The 14,348-nt window shown below is 40.4% G+C and overlaps 1 long non-coding RNA gene across 4 annotated transcripts in view; it reads right to left on the minus strand.

Annotated features, from left to right (window-relative positions):
- LOC118500018 overlaps positions 1-14,348 on the minus strand; it is a 41,929-nt gene that overhangs the window by 2,653 nt on the left and 24,928 nt on the right. For 2 of the 4 annotated variants that reach the window (XR_004902541.1, XR_004902540.1), the window contains 2 exons: positions 6,769-10,128; positions 217-310 (listed from right to left, as the gene is read on the minus strand). This is a non-coding gene — a long non-coding RNA (uncharacterized LOC118500018). The remainder of the gene's footprint in view (positions 1-216; positions 311-6,768; positions 10,129-14,348) is intronic. The other 2 variants (XR_004902543.1, XR_004902542.1) reach the window with 2 other exon arrangements.

The raw sequence follows: 14,348 nt of genomic DNA on the forward strand, positions 1-14,348 counted from the left end.
CTGTCATGCCTGGTTTTCCTCCCTTCAGAAAAATTTTAAAGGCCCTCATCCCCTAATGTGTTTTTTTAGTATAGAAACTCCAGGAAATAAAACTGTTAACTTCAATGTTGCTTTCAGTGGTCTCTCACGTTACTGAGCCCCCATGGGAGCCTTCTCACCCTCCCCATGGCTGTGACTCCCTCCCCCCTCCCCTTTTCCACGGGTTCCCACACTCACTGAATAAGGAAGGTCAATCTGAATACATCTGTCCACATCTCCGGAATGCCACAGAGGAGTAACAGCTGTTGACCTCTGTTCCAAACACATGATCCTGTTTGTCCCAAAAGTGGCTTGGGTGAACTCCAGCTAATACATACAATCTCTACTTCCTATAGAGAATGCAGAGCCAGGAGAGCATATCCCCCACACTTGCTTTGGTATAAAACGACCTGCTTTCAAGTTCTGGGTGCTATTACTGCTGATTATAATAAGAATTGCAGCTAAAATTCATTTAAGCATTGCTATGTGCCAGATATAGTACAAACCTAAAACATGCCAAGTTTCTAAGTCTGAAGGTTTTCTTTATGTTCTGAAAAATGCAGTACTTTTTTCTCTCTCTAAGTCTCTATACTTCTACATCTTGATACACACACACACACACACACACATGCACTAACAACCTTTTCAAGTCTCCTGTGAGTACAGGTGATAAAACTGAAGATTTTGTGTTTTCTCCCGGAAATATTGATGGGGGGAAAGCTTTAACAGATGTTATAAGAAGCCCAATAATAACAGTAAGGAGCAGGAATAAGAGGCTGTTTCCTGAGGCAAGGTCCAGACAAATCTAGTATTTGTGTAAGAATCCATCCAGAAATAGCCATTAACACCACAGTGCATGCGATGTCTGTTATACACCGTCTTGAGGAAAACTCCAGACTACATTTGTTCTCACAGCACTCAGCCCCCTTTATACCACAGGTGCTCAGTGCTGGGACAACTGAAACCTAAGTCATCGTTCCATTCAGTGAGGGGCCAAACTCAACATTGAAACACAAGGAAATCTCCTCATCATCAGGAATCTAATCTGCACTGATTTCTCATGCTGTTGTTCATTGCATGAAATTTGGCCAGCTTTACTGTGCCAAATTGTCCTAGCACTCTTCTAGAAAAACTGGAATCATTTAGCTGGCTTCACTGCAGAACAAACAAGAGTAGGAAAGTCTATATACAGCAACCTGGAAAACGTACTCATTGACTCAACAAACATATGGTCAGTGCCCACAATATAGAAGGCCTGTTCTATACCTTGAGCATCCAGGAAAATCAAGGCTGTCCCCAGAGAATTCAAGTCTGGAAGAAACACTGAGGAAGAAGCCCCTAATTTGCCTAGACAAGCTTTCAGTGCAGGGAAGCTATGATTTGGAGAAGCAAAACTGGCCAGACCAGAAGTGGGGAAGAAAGGGACTTTCCTTCTAAGCAAAGGATATACTACATTGAGAAAGCTTTAAAGTACATGGCTTGCTGAGAGAACTATGAGGAGCTTAGTGTGGCTGGAGCAGAAGGAACTCTGAGCAAAGGCAAGGGTGATGACAGGCATTCAGGAGCAATCGGGACACGGCAAGAAGTTTGCTCTTTGTACTGAGAACAATGAGGCACTTCCACAATATGGGTCAATGCCCAGGTCTGGGCTGCTGCTACAGATTTTGAAGGTATCAGCATGCTAGGCCCAGGCTTTCAAAAAGGTTTAATCTCTTACATCAACTCCAGTTGATTGATGTCAGCTGCCTGAATCACAATGTTGAATGGGATTTCTGAGACCTCATACTGGTTCAATGGGAGCATGGGAAGGGGGTAAATGGTGGGGGTGGATAGGCATGGTTCTCTGTTGCTCCCTCGTCCGGACTATAAAAAAGCCATGAACACAGATCAGATTGCAAGCTGCTTTTCCCCCACCTGTCCCTTACGCTATGACATTTTTTCCATAGTCAGGGTCTGAGGAGGCCAACAGATAACTCCCTTTTACCTGCTAATTCAGTTCTAAATCTAATAAGGGGGACTAAGAAAGAAAAGAGTCATGCTGATGAAGATGCAAATATTACTGGTACAGTACTACCGGAGAATGTGGTTAAGATTTGCACCCACAGCAAGAACCCCAGAATGAGGCATATTTACCTATCAGTCATAGACATTTTCAGAAAAACACAGGCCCCACCTACAAGGGCAGAGTCTTCACCACTAAGCTACCACTGGGCCCAGAGCAGAACACCAGCTCTCTGTAAGAAGACAGGTCCCAGAGCTTGGGACAGAAGGCAGCAGGAGACAGAGAGATATGTCAGGTCAGGTGAGCATGTTTTCATGCTCCAGCAAGGAAGGCATCACAGAGAGAAAGACTGAAGAGATAAGAGAGAAAATCATTTGTAGGGGAAAGAAAGGAGTCAATAATAAATAGGCCTGGGAATAAACTAATACCTCACTATTAATTAAAAAGGAGGAAACCTCTTCAAGGCTATCACACCTGTCTAGGAAAATGGAAGTGATAGCAGTTAGACATTAATGAGCACTGACCAGGCACTTCCCATTCACGCACATAATCTTGTATAAACCTTGTGTGGAGCCATTCTTACTAGCCCATTTTATAGATGAGAAGACCTACTTAACAGCAGAAAAGGAATGAAGCACACTTCTTCTAGCTCTAAGACTGTGATCTTGGGGGAGTCGAAGATTTCTCTGATTCCTAGCTGTTTGCCAATAAACCATCACTTCATTAAACTATTGTTTCAGAATGAGATCCACTAGATGTGAATCAAAGGGACAGGCATCTTCAGAAAACATTATTCTGTTTGTGTGATGGAGAGTGGAGGATGTTGTGGAGTGAGCGGCCTCTTGAGCTTTAAATTCTATTTCTAATAGCCCTGAAAAAGTGAACAGACATCTCTTTCAGCCGAGGGGCATGAAGGCATCTCTTATCCCTGGGTGCCGCCTCAGACCTTTGGGAAACCAGGCTGACTTCTCAGGGCTTGCTGGGTGCTATGTCTCTGCCAGAAATTAGATTTCCTAAAAATAGCATCCCTCCAGTGGCTGAGCCATGGGAGGTGGCAGACTGGTTAATGATCTGCCTGTGCTTACAGAGGTCCCCTCTGAGGACCCTGAGGCTAAAGCCCAAGGGAATGGGGAAGGCTGGGGCTGGCTGAATGGACTTTCCCTAGGCCCTGGAGGTTAAAGTTTTGAGAAAATTATGTTTGTTCTTTTCCCAGATCTCTGCTTACTTAGCAAAGGTGGGTGGAAATGTACTCTTTGTACCCAAGATTATGGGCACTTTCTCTCAAAGCTCTCTCTTGTCTTTCTTGATTTATCAATCTTTTTATTTCTCAGAAATTCAACCTCTGAATTGATTTACAAACTGGATAAAAAATATGTATGTTTCTTCACAAACATGGGGTTGACAAGTACTCATTGCCTCTTTACTTTTTCTACTCAGTCAGAATGCAAACATGATTCAGATGGAAGTGGATGTGTGGCTAGCATGTCCCCAACATTCCTACTACATGCATCGAACTGGCAGGACTATCCATTAAGTGTGGCAGTTCTTAAATTTTTATGTCAAGGACCTGTCTGGTAGTCTGGGAGCCTGCAAACCTTTCCTATAGCCATGTTTTGAAATGCAAACAATAAAATGCATACAACTACAAAGAAAACTGGAGTACTGAAATGCAATTTTCAAACCCTTTAAAAAACCTAAATAGTAATAAATGAGTTTTATTAGCACATTAAATAACAAGATCTAGCTATGGTGTGATAATTACTATAATTTTGAAGTACTGATAAGCATAAGTGATATTTTAAGATACCTGAAACAACTATAATGTGATATGAAAATATCTGTGGTTTCTACTGATGCTAAAATTACTGTGGCGTATTGCCTAAATATATCATTGAAATGCTAACTTTCAGTTAGAGATGTTAGTGAAAATGAAGATAATTTTTCCTGCTCAAGATTATGTCAGACCCCTGCTTAAAGAATCCCTGAATAAGCCAATACATCTGGTGGTCATCAGCATCAGTCTACCTACATGTGGCTCACACACACACACACACACACACACACAAGCACTGCATGCCCTACAGTCTGAACTAGAATTTGATAGCATCTTAATGACACTCATAAAGGACTCTTTTCAGATGTCTTCTATCCTGAAAGATCAGGAGCAGAAAGTTCATTTCAATATCAGCATTCTCTTTAGCCTCCAGTTCCAAGTATCGAGTAGGTGTGGGTGGCAACTCCCAACCATGATTTTCTCATTTGGGCCTGAAACTTGGTCCAGAATCATAAGTTCTTTAGTTCCATGTGCACTTGTTTTGCTCCCTCATTTTAGATGAATTCCAGTTTTCCACTGCTCACTGTACTCAACCAGGTGAGACATACAGTGCTGAGATGAGATGCAACATACAGTGGAAGGACCACACTCAAGCCCAGACTCCTTGCTCTGGATAATGATGTCAAGCCTCCTGATGACTCTGCAAGCACTCCACATCCTCCATATGCTATTCTGTCCTTGACAGTAGATCCAAAAATCCTTGGAGGATTTCTGCCACTTAGGGTGCATGCTCCCAATCATTCACCCTACTGCAGACACATGAGCACTGTTTTTTATACTCTAAAATACCAGTTTCTTTTAGGTGTCAGGTCCTTCACAAGAGCTCTTTCCTCCATCTGGAATATTCCTCCCCTTTAGTCTTTCCAAAGCTCATGCCTCCACCTGACAGTCATTTCTGGCCACCTTATGTAAATTAGATACTTCTTTTATTCCCTACCTCAATATCCAGGTGATTTTTCTTAAATGACCACAATTTTCCCTGGCCAGGTGGCCTAGTTGGTTGGAGCATCATCCCACGCACCAAAAGGTTGCAGGTTCGATTCAGGACACATACCTAGATTGCGGGTTCTATCCCCCATTGAGGTGCAGATGGGAGGCAAGCAATTGATGTTTCTTTCTCTCTCACATGTGCGCTCAAAAAAATCAATAAAAAGATAAAAATAAATGACCACAACTTGCTAATGCTAATTATATATATATATATATATATATTTATATATATATATATATATATATATAATGTTTGTGCTTTTGTCCATCTCTTACTAGAGGCTAAAGTTCTTAAGGAAAGGGACCCCCAGATCTGGCCTGTTTACCTCTGTATCTCAGTGCCAATGCAATGTCTGGCATACAGTAGGCACTTAATAATTTGGTGAGTGGACTCATCGGTGATGAGCATTCTTCCTTATAATACACACCTCTATAATCTGTAATATACATGCTAAGCTCCTATATCAGAGTAACAATGGAAAGTAGGCAAAGTATCAGATGATGTATATTCAAAAGCCTTCCTCTGCTCTTTGGACCAGAAGTGGTATCCTATTTGGCCTAGTTTGACTGTCTGTCACCTGTTGATCCAGCTGCCACCGTCCACCATACTTGCTTTGCCAGTCTCTAACAACTGGTATGGATAACTCTGTACCTACTTCTCTGACTCCACGGAGGATGGCAGTAGGAAGTACAGTTGTTTATTATCTAGAACCATGGAGTTCTGCACCTCAGGAATGCTCTAATCCTGGCTGGCCAGGCACTCTTCCTGGAGATCTCTCTCATCTTGATGTCATCGTACCAGGGAAACCAGTTCTGGGGTATTATTTCCCTCCCTGAAATTCACTTCCTTTGTAAGCCATATATTCATCCTCAGATAATTAATAAATACCATTGCACTCGGCAATAGGCTCATTACTATGGGCTGGGAGGCAAAGGCAAATAAAGCATGCCCTCAAGTGGCCCAAGACAGATAAGCAAATGAGTAACTTGTACAAAGCAAGTTCTGTTTTTACATTGACAGGAACAGAAAGCATTATCTTGGCTCATATATACATTGTCTTTCCAAAATATCTATAAAACTATTTAAATGAGCCAGCATGACAAGGGAACTCACAGACATGTATATGTGCATGTGTACCTTCACATTTGCCATATCTCACAAGATCCTGAAAGTATCAATTAGAAAATGAATCTCCCTCCCCGGGGCAAATGAACCAGACTTGACCATTCAACACGATCACTGTTGCTTTAAGGGAAGATCTGGAGCTGCCACACTGCCCAGCCCAGTAAGCACAATGGAACATTTTCCTTGGGATTACCTCACTCCCAGTGACCCACACAGGAAATAATTATTTTGGTAGTGTCGCCAGTAAACAGTGAAACACACTTACTTGAAAAATAAGCTCTTTTTGACCCTGCAAGACAGTGGCTTCACAAACATAGCTGAACCTAGTTTCTACCCAAATTCAACAATTTTGTACATAAATGGTGCCTTATTCTTGGATTGTGGGTTCCCCGATCCAGGCCACACTTCAGCATTCTGCCAAAACCCCACAGCAAACAGTGGTTTCCTTGTATTTCTGGCTAAAGAAGAATGTGGCATCAAAGAAAAGTTATATTTCTTTCCTGGGATAGAATATGGAAAGTCCATAGATGTCCTAGCAACAAGTTCAAACACTGGACTTATGTCTGAGAAAGTACTCCCTCTCTTACAGATGTCAATCATGAGGAGTGCCAGAGAAATAGGGCAATGTTTGTAGTAAATTACAGTTCTGGGCAGGATTTTTGAGTCAAAGAGAAAAGTCTAGATCTCCACTCCCTATTCTAACTGGGCCTAATTTCAGAGCACTTTGTTTTCCTGGGTAGCCCCCAAAAGGCAGCACCATAAATGGAAGCTACAGAGCTCTGAGAGAAGTAACGTTACCTTTTGAAATGGATGAGTTTGATTAAAAGGCAATGTTCTCAACTAAAATTGACTTTATTCTTCTGAAATCCAGTCACTGACTTAGGATAAAGTCTTGGGGGCTTTGACGGAGACCCAGACTAACAGTGGTTTCAACATAATAGATGATTTTTCCTCTCTCACCTAACAGTCTGGGAATAAGCAGTCCAGGTCTAGTGTGGCAGCTCGAGGCTCAAAGGCCCAGGTTTCTTCTATCATATAGCTCTGTCATCCCTGGACCCACAGGATCCAGGATGGATCACCCTCACACTCACATTCTAGTCAACCAGAAGGTAAGGTGGAGAAAGGGAGGACCTGCCCTTCCCTTTAATAGCACAACCCAGAAATGGCATCACCTCTGCTTGTATCCCATTGGTCAAACTTAGTCACATGACCAACAGGGCTTCAAGGCTGTTTCCAGCTACATATTGGAGATTCTGTTATTATAGAAAAAAGAGAGAATTGATATTGAGAGATGGCCAGTGGTTTGCCACAATTGTCAATTTTCAGATTACTCCTTTGATGATGGGTAAGTTATTAGAAGACGCGGCTTCTTTTCCTGCCTACAAAGCCATTGCATGTGCTCTCCTCCAAATATACTCCATTTCTCAGGCTGTCTATGCCAGTGTGATACCCCGGTATGCCTAAGGAGTGAAAGGCCATTGAAATAAAGCTACAATGCCCCTGGACCTTTCTGTGGTGATATCAGTAATAAGCAGGCTGTACCTCCTCCTGGGAATCTCCCCTGATGATGGCTCTAATTGGGTCTCAATAGTGTCACCAGTTATCTCATAGGTCAAAGACACTGCCTCTGATGACATTGAGACCCAGAGGTTATCTTGTGGTTGGGAAGATCACCTTGTCTCACTTTGTCGTTTCTACAGCTCCAATAGGAGAATGGTATAGTAATGAGACAGGGCTGCAAAGCTCCCACGCAATTTCAACTTTGTAAAGAAGGAAGAATTTCTTCAACCTTGAATCCCTGAAAGAATAACCTAGTACAAGAAGGGGCTATGTGTTAACTTGGAACTTCTCTGTGAGTTCCTGAGGTCACTCTAAGAAATACGTTGTGAATAGAGGGAGCTAAGGAGTGATTCATCCAGTCCTCTTCTTGGTTCGTTTTGGAGTGAGACTCGCAGACTTTAAAAGGAATAGAGAATTCCTGAGCAGGGACTTCCCAGAGATTTTCATTTATTAAGGAGGAAAGAGTGAGGGTCTCTGTGCTGAATGGATTCGAATTCCACCTGGTGTTTACGCCAGACTACAGGATGTGCTTAATATCCTGGCATGAATAGGCCATCACTTGGCAGTGCAGACAACTGTTTACAGTACCCAGTCTGGTCATATAAACTTAATGGTAACCACTCTAGTTTCAAGTGGTATGAAAACCAAATGTATGAATGTTCAGTATCTCCAAGATAAGCTGCCGGAAAGGGGGCCAAATGGAAACAATTCCTAATAAAGGAATGAAACAGAAACATAACTGGCTTTGTGTGATTAACAGAAATTGTAATATATTACTACTAAATTATGATAAAGTCATAGCCAAACAAGTTTTTGAGGTGAGAAAATTTTACTTTATGAAGAGAAATTGTCTTCATTTGATATAAGACCTATAAACTGTAGAAGTATAGAAATTTAACCAATGTCACAGCTGATTTTAGTGATTTTATGTAGCACATTTATTATAGCTGGTGTATAACATAGCTGACACTGACTCACATGCATGCATACAAGTGCGTGCACACACACACACACACATATAACAGGATGATAGAGTTTTAACAGTGATTTAAATCAGAAAATGATTCCAAATTCCAATTCAGGTCTCTAGTCAGGGAACATTAGGACATCCTCTTCCTGTTTCTGCCTTGTCCAAAAGCTAGAACAGAACTCTTGGAGAGGGTCCAGGGTGTCAGGAAGAAATTATTTTAAGTGCTGTTGCACTTGGGAGGGGCAGCAGGGCACCATGAACTGAGCTGTATATCTGAATCCATGTAGAATAATAATAAATCAAGCCCCAAAAAGACTTCAGTATGTTAATTTCTGGCAATAGACAGAGGAAATTGCACAAATGTCCCACACGTAGGCCTGTTTACTCAGTCCTTCCTCTGTGCTCTGTACATCCCTCCATTAGCACTTACCTCATTCATTACATTGTAATTATTTGTTCACAGGCCTGTCTCCACCGCGGGCCTATGACATGGGAAGGAATTAAGAACCCTAGCTCTGCCTAGATTTCAACCCTGGCTCTGCCACTAGCGAACTTCTGTGACTTGGAGCAAGTCCTTCAGCCTTGCCAAGCCTTAGTTAGTTTCTTCAACTGTGAAATAAGGTTAGTAATAGTATCCATCTCTCTGGTGGCTGTGAATATTTTGTGAGAAATGAATGAAAACATGCCTTGCCTTCAGGAACATCCTCAGTAACGGTATGCTGTTCTTGTATTACCATCTAGGGATGAATCACATCCTATTCATCTTTGCATTCCCAGCAGCTATAGGGTGCTTGACTGCTGAAAGCGTGTAAGTTGAATGAACCAATGAAAGAGAAAATGGAATGGGGAAAAGGCAGATCCCTCCCATTTCCTTCATTCACTCTGCCGCAAGGCGGTGGAGAGACTTCTTCGCCTGGTGAGTTTGGGAAGAATACTGAGGCATGTGTGGTCCAGCCTCACCCTTCCTCTGGACATGAGCTGATCTCAAAGGGCATATCCTGGACTCTCCACTTCCAGCTTTGCCCTGATGGGTTGGCCTGCCCTTTTTTACCCATCTTCCTCTGAAAGGGGTGGGGAGGCCAAACAGCCAGAGGAGGCACACATTCTCTACTCTCCTCTAGGAACAGGCTCTCTCCCACATGGTCTGGTGCCTTATGAGACCAGGCAGAGAAGACTGATGAATTGTGCTGGTTACACAAAACAAATTCAATTTTCTGGGCTCAGTTGGTAGATTCATAGCTGCTCCCATGAAGTTATTGCCTCCAACCTAACTTGACCAATCTCAAGCATGGCATTTTAGCTGCCACCTATTACTTAGATTATTCCCCAGTCTGTTCTATTTATTGAGCCCTCTCCAAAACCCTAACAGTAGCTTAATTTAAAAAAAATTAGATTTTTAATTTTTAAAATTTTAATAAAGTGCTTCTCTCAAAAGGAGCTGAAAGTACATGAATTTCTGAAGAACTGGAGAGTTGAGTAACTGGAGTGCTGCCTGTTCTTCGTCCTCTCCAGACTCATTCTTGGCTCTTCTCTTCCTTGCTGTACCTCAAGAGGTTGACCCCTTTGGTTCCATCATCTGGGCTCTCTTGCCCTCTGGCTTGCAAGTGGGTTCTACCAATTGGAGAAGACTGAAGGGTGAGGAGAGAGAGAGACCTGGGTTTTATTTTGTCTGCTGTCTCCCTGACTGTGGTCTTATTCCTCTATTGACAGCCACAGTTCCTGCTGGGTGTTTCTCTTTCATGACTGTAGCTCATGCTGGGTTCTCTAACACCACTCACTCTCCTTATCCCTTCAGGCCTAGGAGCAGTAACGGCATCCCAACATCACTAGTCCCCTCAGTGCTTCCTCATCTTTCTTAGCTCCCGTAACCCTGCACACCCCCCTGTTAAGAGTCCTTTGGTTAAAGTCTCTTCAAGGAAACCTTTGAGTGTGCCATCTCGTTCCATGATTGGACTCTGATTTCCATTAGGACCCTGATTAAAATAAGTGATGAACTAAAGAAAGACCCTTTTGGAGATGGACACATTGAGCGTGCATAGCTTGATATCACTAAACATTTGTCTCATCTAGAAAGAATTACCTTTATTCTGATTATACCTCACCTAGAATCTTTCTGATAACTTGGCTTTCCATGTTGTTCTAGCTAAAGAAATTAGAAGACCCTGGCCAGACTGGTTCTCATAACTGTTCAATATCTCATCTCAAATCAGTAAATTATTGTTGTGCTCTACAAAAATAGTGAATGGAAAGTCAAAAGGAAGTGGAAGTGGTAGAATTAACTTAGTTTACTTTTAGTTGTATGGAAAAAAAATCACAAATTTGAAGGGCTGACATTGTAAGATAAAGAGCTCTAAGATCAGGGTTCAAAGATAAGGACTCTGAGGTTTACCAGATACAAGCTTCTGAAAACGTAGACTCCAAGTAAACTCGGGGGCAAACTCAAATTTTGTTTGCTAATTTTCTAATCTATTTCCATCTACCCTTTTATATTTTAATGTGTTTGACTATTTACTAAAGTTTACAAGTGTAGGCAGTTTCTCACAGCCTCAGAACTTCAGTGGAAGAAAGACTTCTGGCTCACAGAATAACATCAGTAGAAATTAGTGCTTTCAGAAAATTCTAAAACGCAATAGCCAAGCAATTACTATTTTTCTACAGAAAAAGTGAGAAGCACAAAAACAAAAATCCCCAGTCCAGCATTTGTAACTTTTCACAATCCAGACCACCACACCTCATAAATTCAAAACACCAAAAATACCACACTCCTTCCTCCTGTTTGGCTTTTGCTTATTCTATGACCCACACCCTGAAACACCTTCCCCGTCCTCTCTGTCTATCCCAATGTGACTCTTTAGCCTTCAACGCCCCGACATAATCCCATTCTTCCACAACACCTTTTCCAGCCATGCCAGCTCACAATATTCTCGGTCCTCTGAGCACCTTTGGCACTTACTGACTTGTCATTTACTGAATCACATGTCACTCTTTATTCCCTGAGCCTTCTCACTGTCTTCCTCCAAGCTTATTTCTGAGGTGAATTCTTGGTGATTTCAATATCCTTCCAATAAAACCTGGCCCCATATAGCATTTTTTAAAGTAAATTGGAGGCTTTCTGGGGGCAGGGGCGGGAGTATTTTAATATTTTAATTGGCTCAGTTTTTACTGAATTTATTAGAGTGACATTGCTTAATAAAATTATATACTTTTCAGGCATATAATTCTATAATACATCATCTGTATATTGTATTGTGTGTTCACCACTCCAAGTCAAATCTCCTTCCATCACCATTTATGCCCCTACAACCCTCTCCTACCTCCTCCTACCCCATGTTCCCTGTGATAATCACTGTACTTTTGTCAGTGTCTATTAGTTGTTTTTTATTGTTGCTTAATCCCTGCACCTTTTTCTCCCAGCCCCCCAACCCACCTCCCTTCTGACAGCTGTCCATTTGTTCTCTGTATCTATGAGTGTGTATCTATTTTGTTAGTTTATTTTGTTCATCGGATTCCACATGTGAGTGAAGTCATACACTACTTGTCTTTCTCTCAGTGGCTTATTCCACTTAGTATAATATTTCCCAAGTCCACCCATGCTGTCACAAAGGTAATAGTTCCTTCATTTTTTTTATCACTGAGTAATATTCCATTGTGTTCATATAAATTGTTGGAATATTTTTCTGGTTTTGTGAAATACACCATTGGCATCTTGATAGGAATTGTGTTGAATCTAGAGATTGCTTTGTGTAGTATGCACATTTTAATTATGTGGATTCTTCCTATCCATAAACACGGTCTGTACTTCCACTTATTTGTATCTTCTTTGATTTCTTCCTTCAGTGTCTTATAATTTTCTGAGTATAGGTCTTTTACATCCTTGGTTAAATTTATTAGGTATTTTATTTTATTTCAGCAACTGTAAATGGAATTGTTTTCTTAGTTTGTCTCTCTCATAGTTCTTATTGGTGTATAAAAACGCATCTGATTTCTAGATATTTATTTTGTATCCTGCTACATTACTGAATTCATTTATCAGTTGTAGTAGTTTTTGGTGGAATCTTTAGTGTTTTATATATACATTATTATGTCATTGCAAATAATGACAGTTTTACTTCTTCCTTTCCAATCTGGATGCCTTTTGTTTCTTTTTCTTATCTGATTGCTGTGGCTAGGACTTCCAGTATTATGTTGAGTAAGAATGGTGTAAGCACATATCCCTGTCTTGTTTCTAATCTTAAGGGAAACATTTTTAGTTTTTTCCATTGAGTATGATGTTGGCTGTGGGTTTGAATGGCCTTTATCATGTAGAGGTATGTTTCCTCTCTTCATACTGTGTTGAGAGTTTTTATCATAAATGGGCACTAGATATCATCAAATGTTTCTTCTGCATCTATTAATATGATCGTGTGATTTTTACCCTTCTTTTTATCTATATAGTGTATCAAATATATTGACTTGAGAATATTGTATGAACCTTGCATCCCAGAATAAATCCCACTTGATATGGTATATGATCTTTTTAACATTTTGGTGGATCCAATTTGCTAATATTTTGTTTAGGATTTTAGCATCTATGTTCATCAGGGACATGGACTTATAATTTCCTTTGTAGTGTCTTTGTCTGGTTTTGGAATTAGGATAATGCTAGCCTGATAAAATAAGCTTGGGATTTTTTCCTCCTCTTGAATTTTTTGGATAGTCTGAGAAGGACAGATGTTAGTCCTTCTTTGAATGTTTGGTGAAATTCACCTGTGAATACATCCAGCCCAGGACTTTTGTTTATTGAGAGGTTTTTTTATTACTGCTTCAATTTCATTAGTTGTAATCTTGTCTATTCAGATTTTCTGATTTTTCCTGATTCCATTTTAGAAGATTGTTTTTTAGAGGAACTTATAAATTTCATCCAGACCATCCAATTTGTTGGCACGTAGTTGTTCATAATATTTTTTTAAATCCTTTGTATTTCTGCACAGTCAGTTGTTACTTCTCTTTCATTTCTGATTTTACTTATTTGGGATCTCTCTCTTTCTTCTTTTTAAAATTTATGTATTTTTAGAGAAAGGGGAAAGGAGGGGAAAAGAGAAGGAGAGAAACCTCGATGTAAGAGAGAAACATCAGTTATTTTCCTCTTGCATGCATCCCAACTGGGCACTAAACCCACAACCTAAGCATGTGCCCAGACCAGGAATCAAACTGGTGACCTTTCACTTTATGGGACAACACCCAACCAACTGAGCCACACCAGCCAGGGCTCTTTTTTTTTGATGAGTCTTGTTTATGTTTTGTTAATCTTGCTTATCTTTTCAAAGGACCAGTTCTTAGTTTCATTGACCTTCTGTATTGTTCTTTCAGATGCTATTTTTCTTATTTTTTTTCTGATCTTTATTATTTTCTTTCTTTTACTCATTTGGGCTTTGTTTTTTGTTCTTTGTCTAATTTCTTTAACTGTAGAGTTAGATTGTTTATTTGAGATTTTTCTTGTTTCTTGAGATGGGCCTGTAATGCTATGAATTTCCTTCTTAGGACTGTTTTTGCCATGTCCCATAGATTTTGGGTTGTTGTGTTCTCATTTTCCATTTTTTTCAAAGTATATTTTAATTTCTTCCTTGATATCATTGTTAACCCATTTGCTGTTTACTACCATGTTATTTATGCTCATGTCTTCATGTATTTTTCATTTTTTTCTTGTAATTAAATTCTAGTTTTATACCATATGATCAGAGAATACACTTGATATGATTTCAATCTCCTTAAATTTATTGAGATGTTTTCTGTCCTAACATGTGGTCTATCCTAGAAAATGTTTCATGTATACTTGAAAACAATGTATATTCTGCTGCTTTGGGATGAA

The sequence above is a fragment of the Phyllostomus discolor genome, chromosome 4, assembly GCF_004126475.2.
Source record: "Phyllostomus discolor isolate MPI-MPIP mPhyDis1 chromosome 4, mPhyDis1.pri.v3, whole genome shotgun sequence".
NCBI classification, from domain to species: Eukaryota; Metazoa; Chordata; class Mammalia; order Chiroptera; family Phyllostomidae; genus Phyllostomus; species Phyllostomus discolor.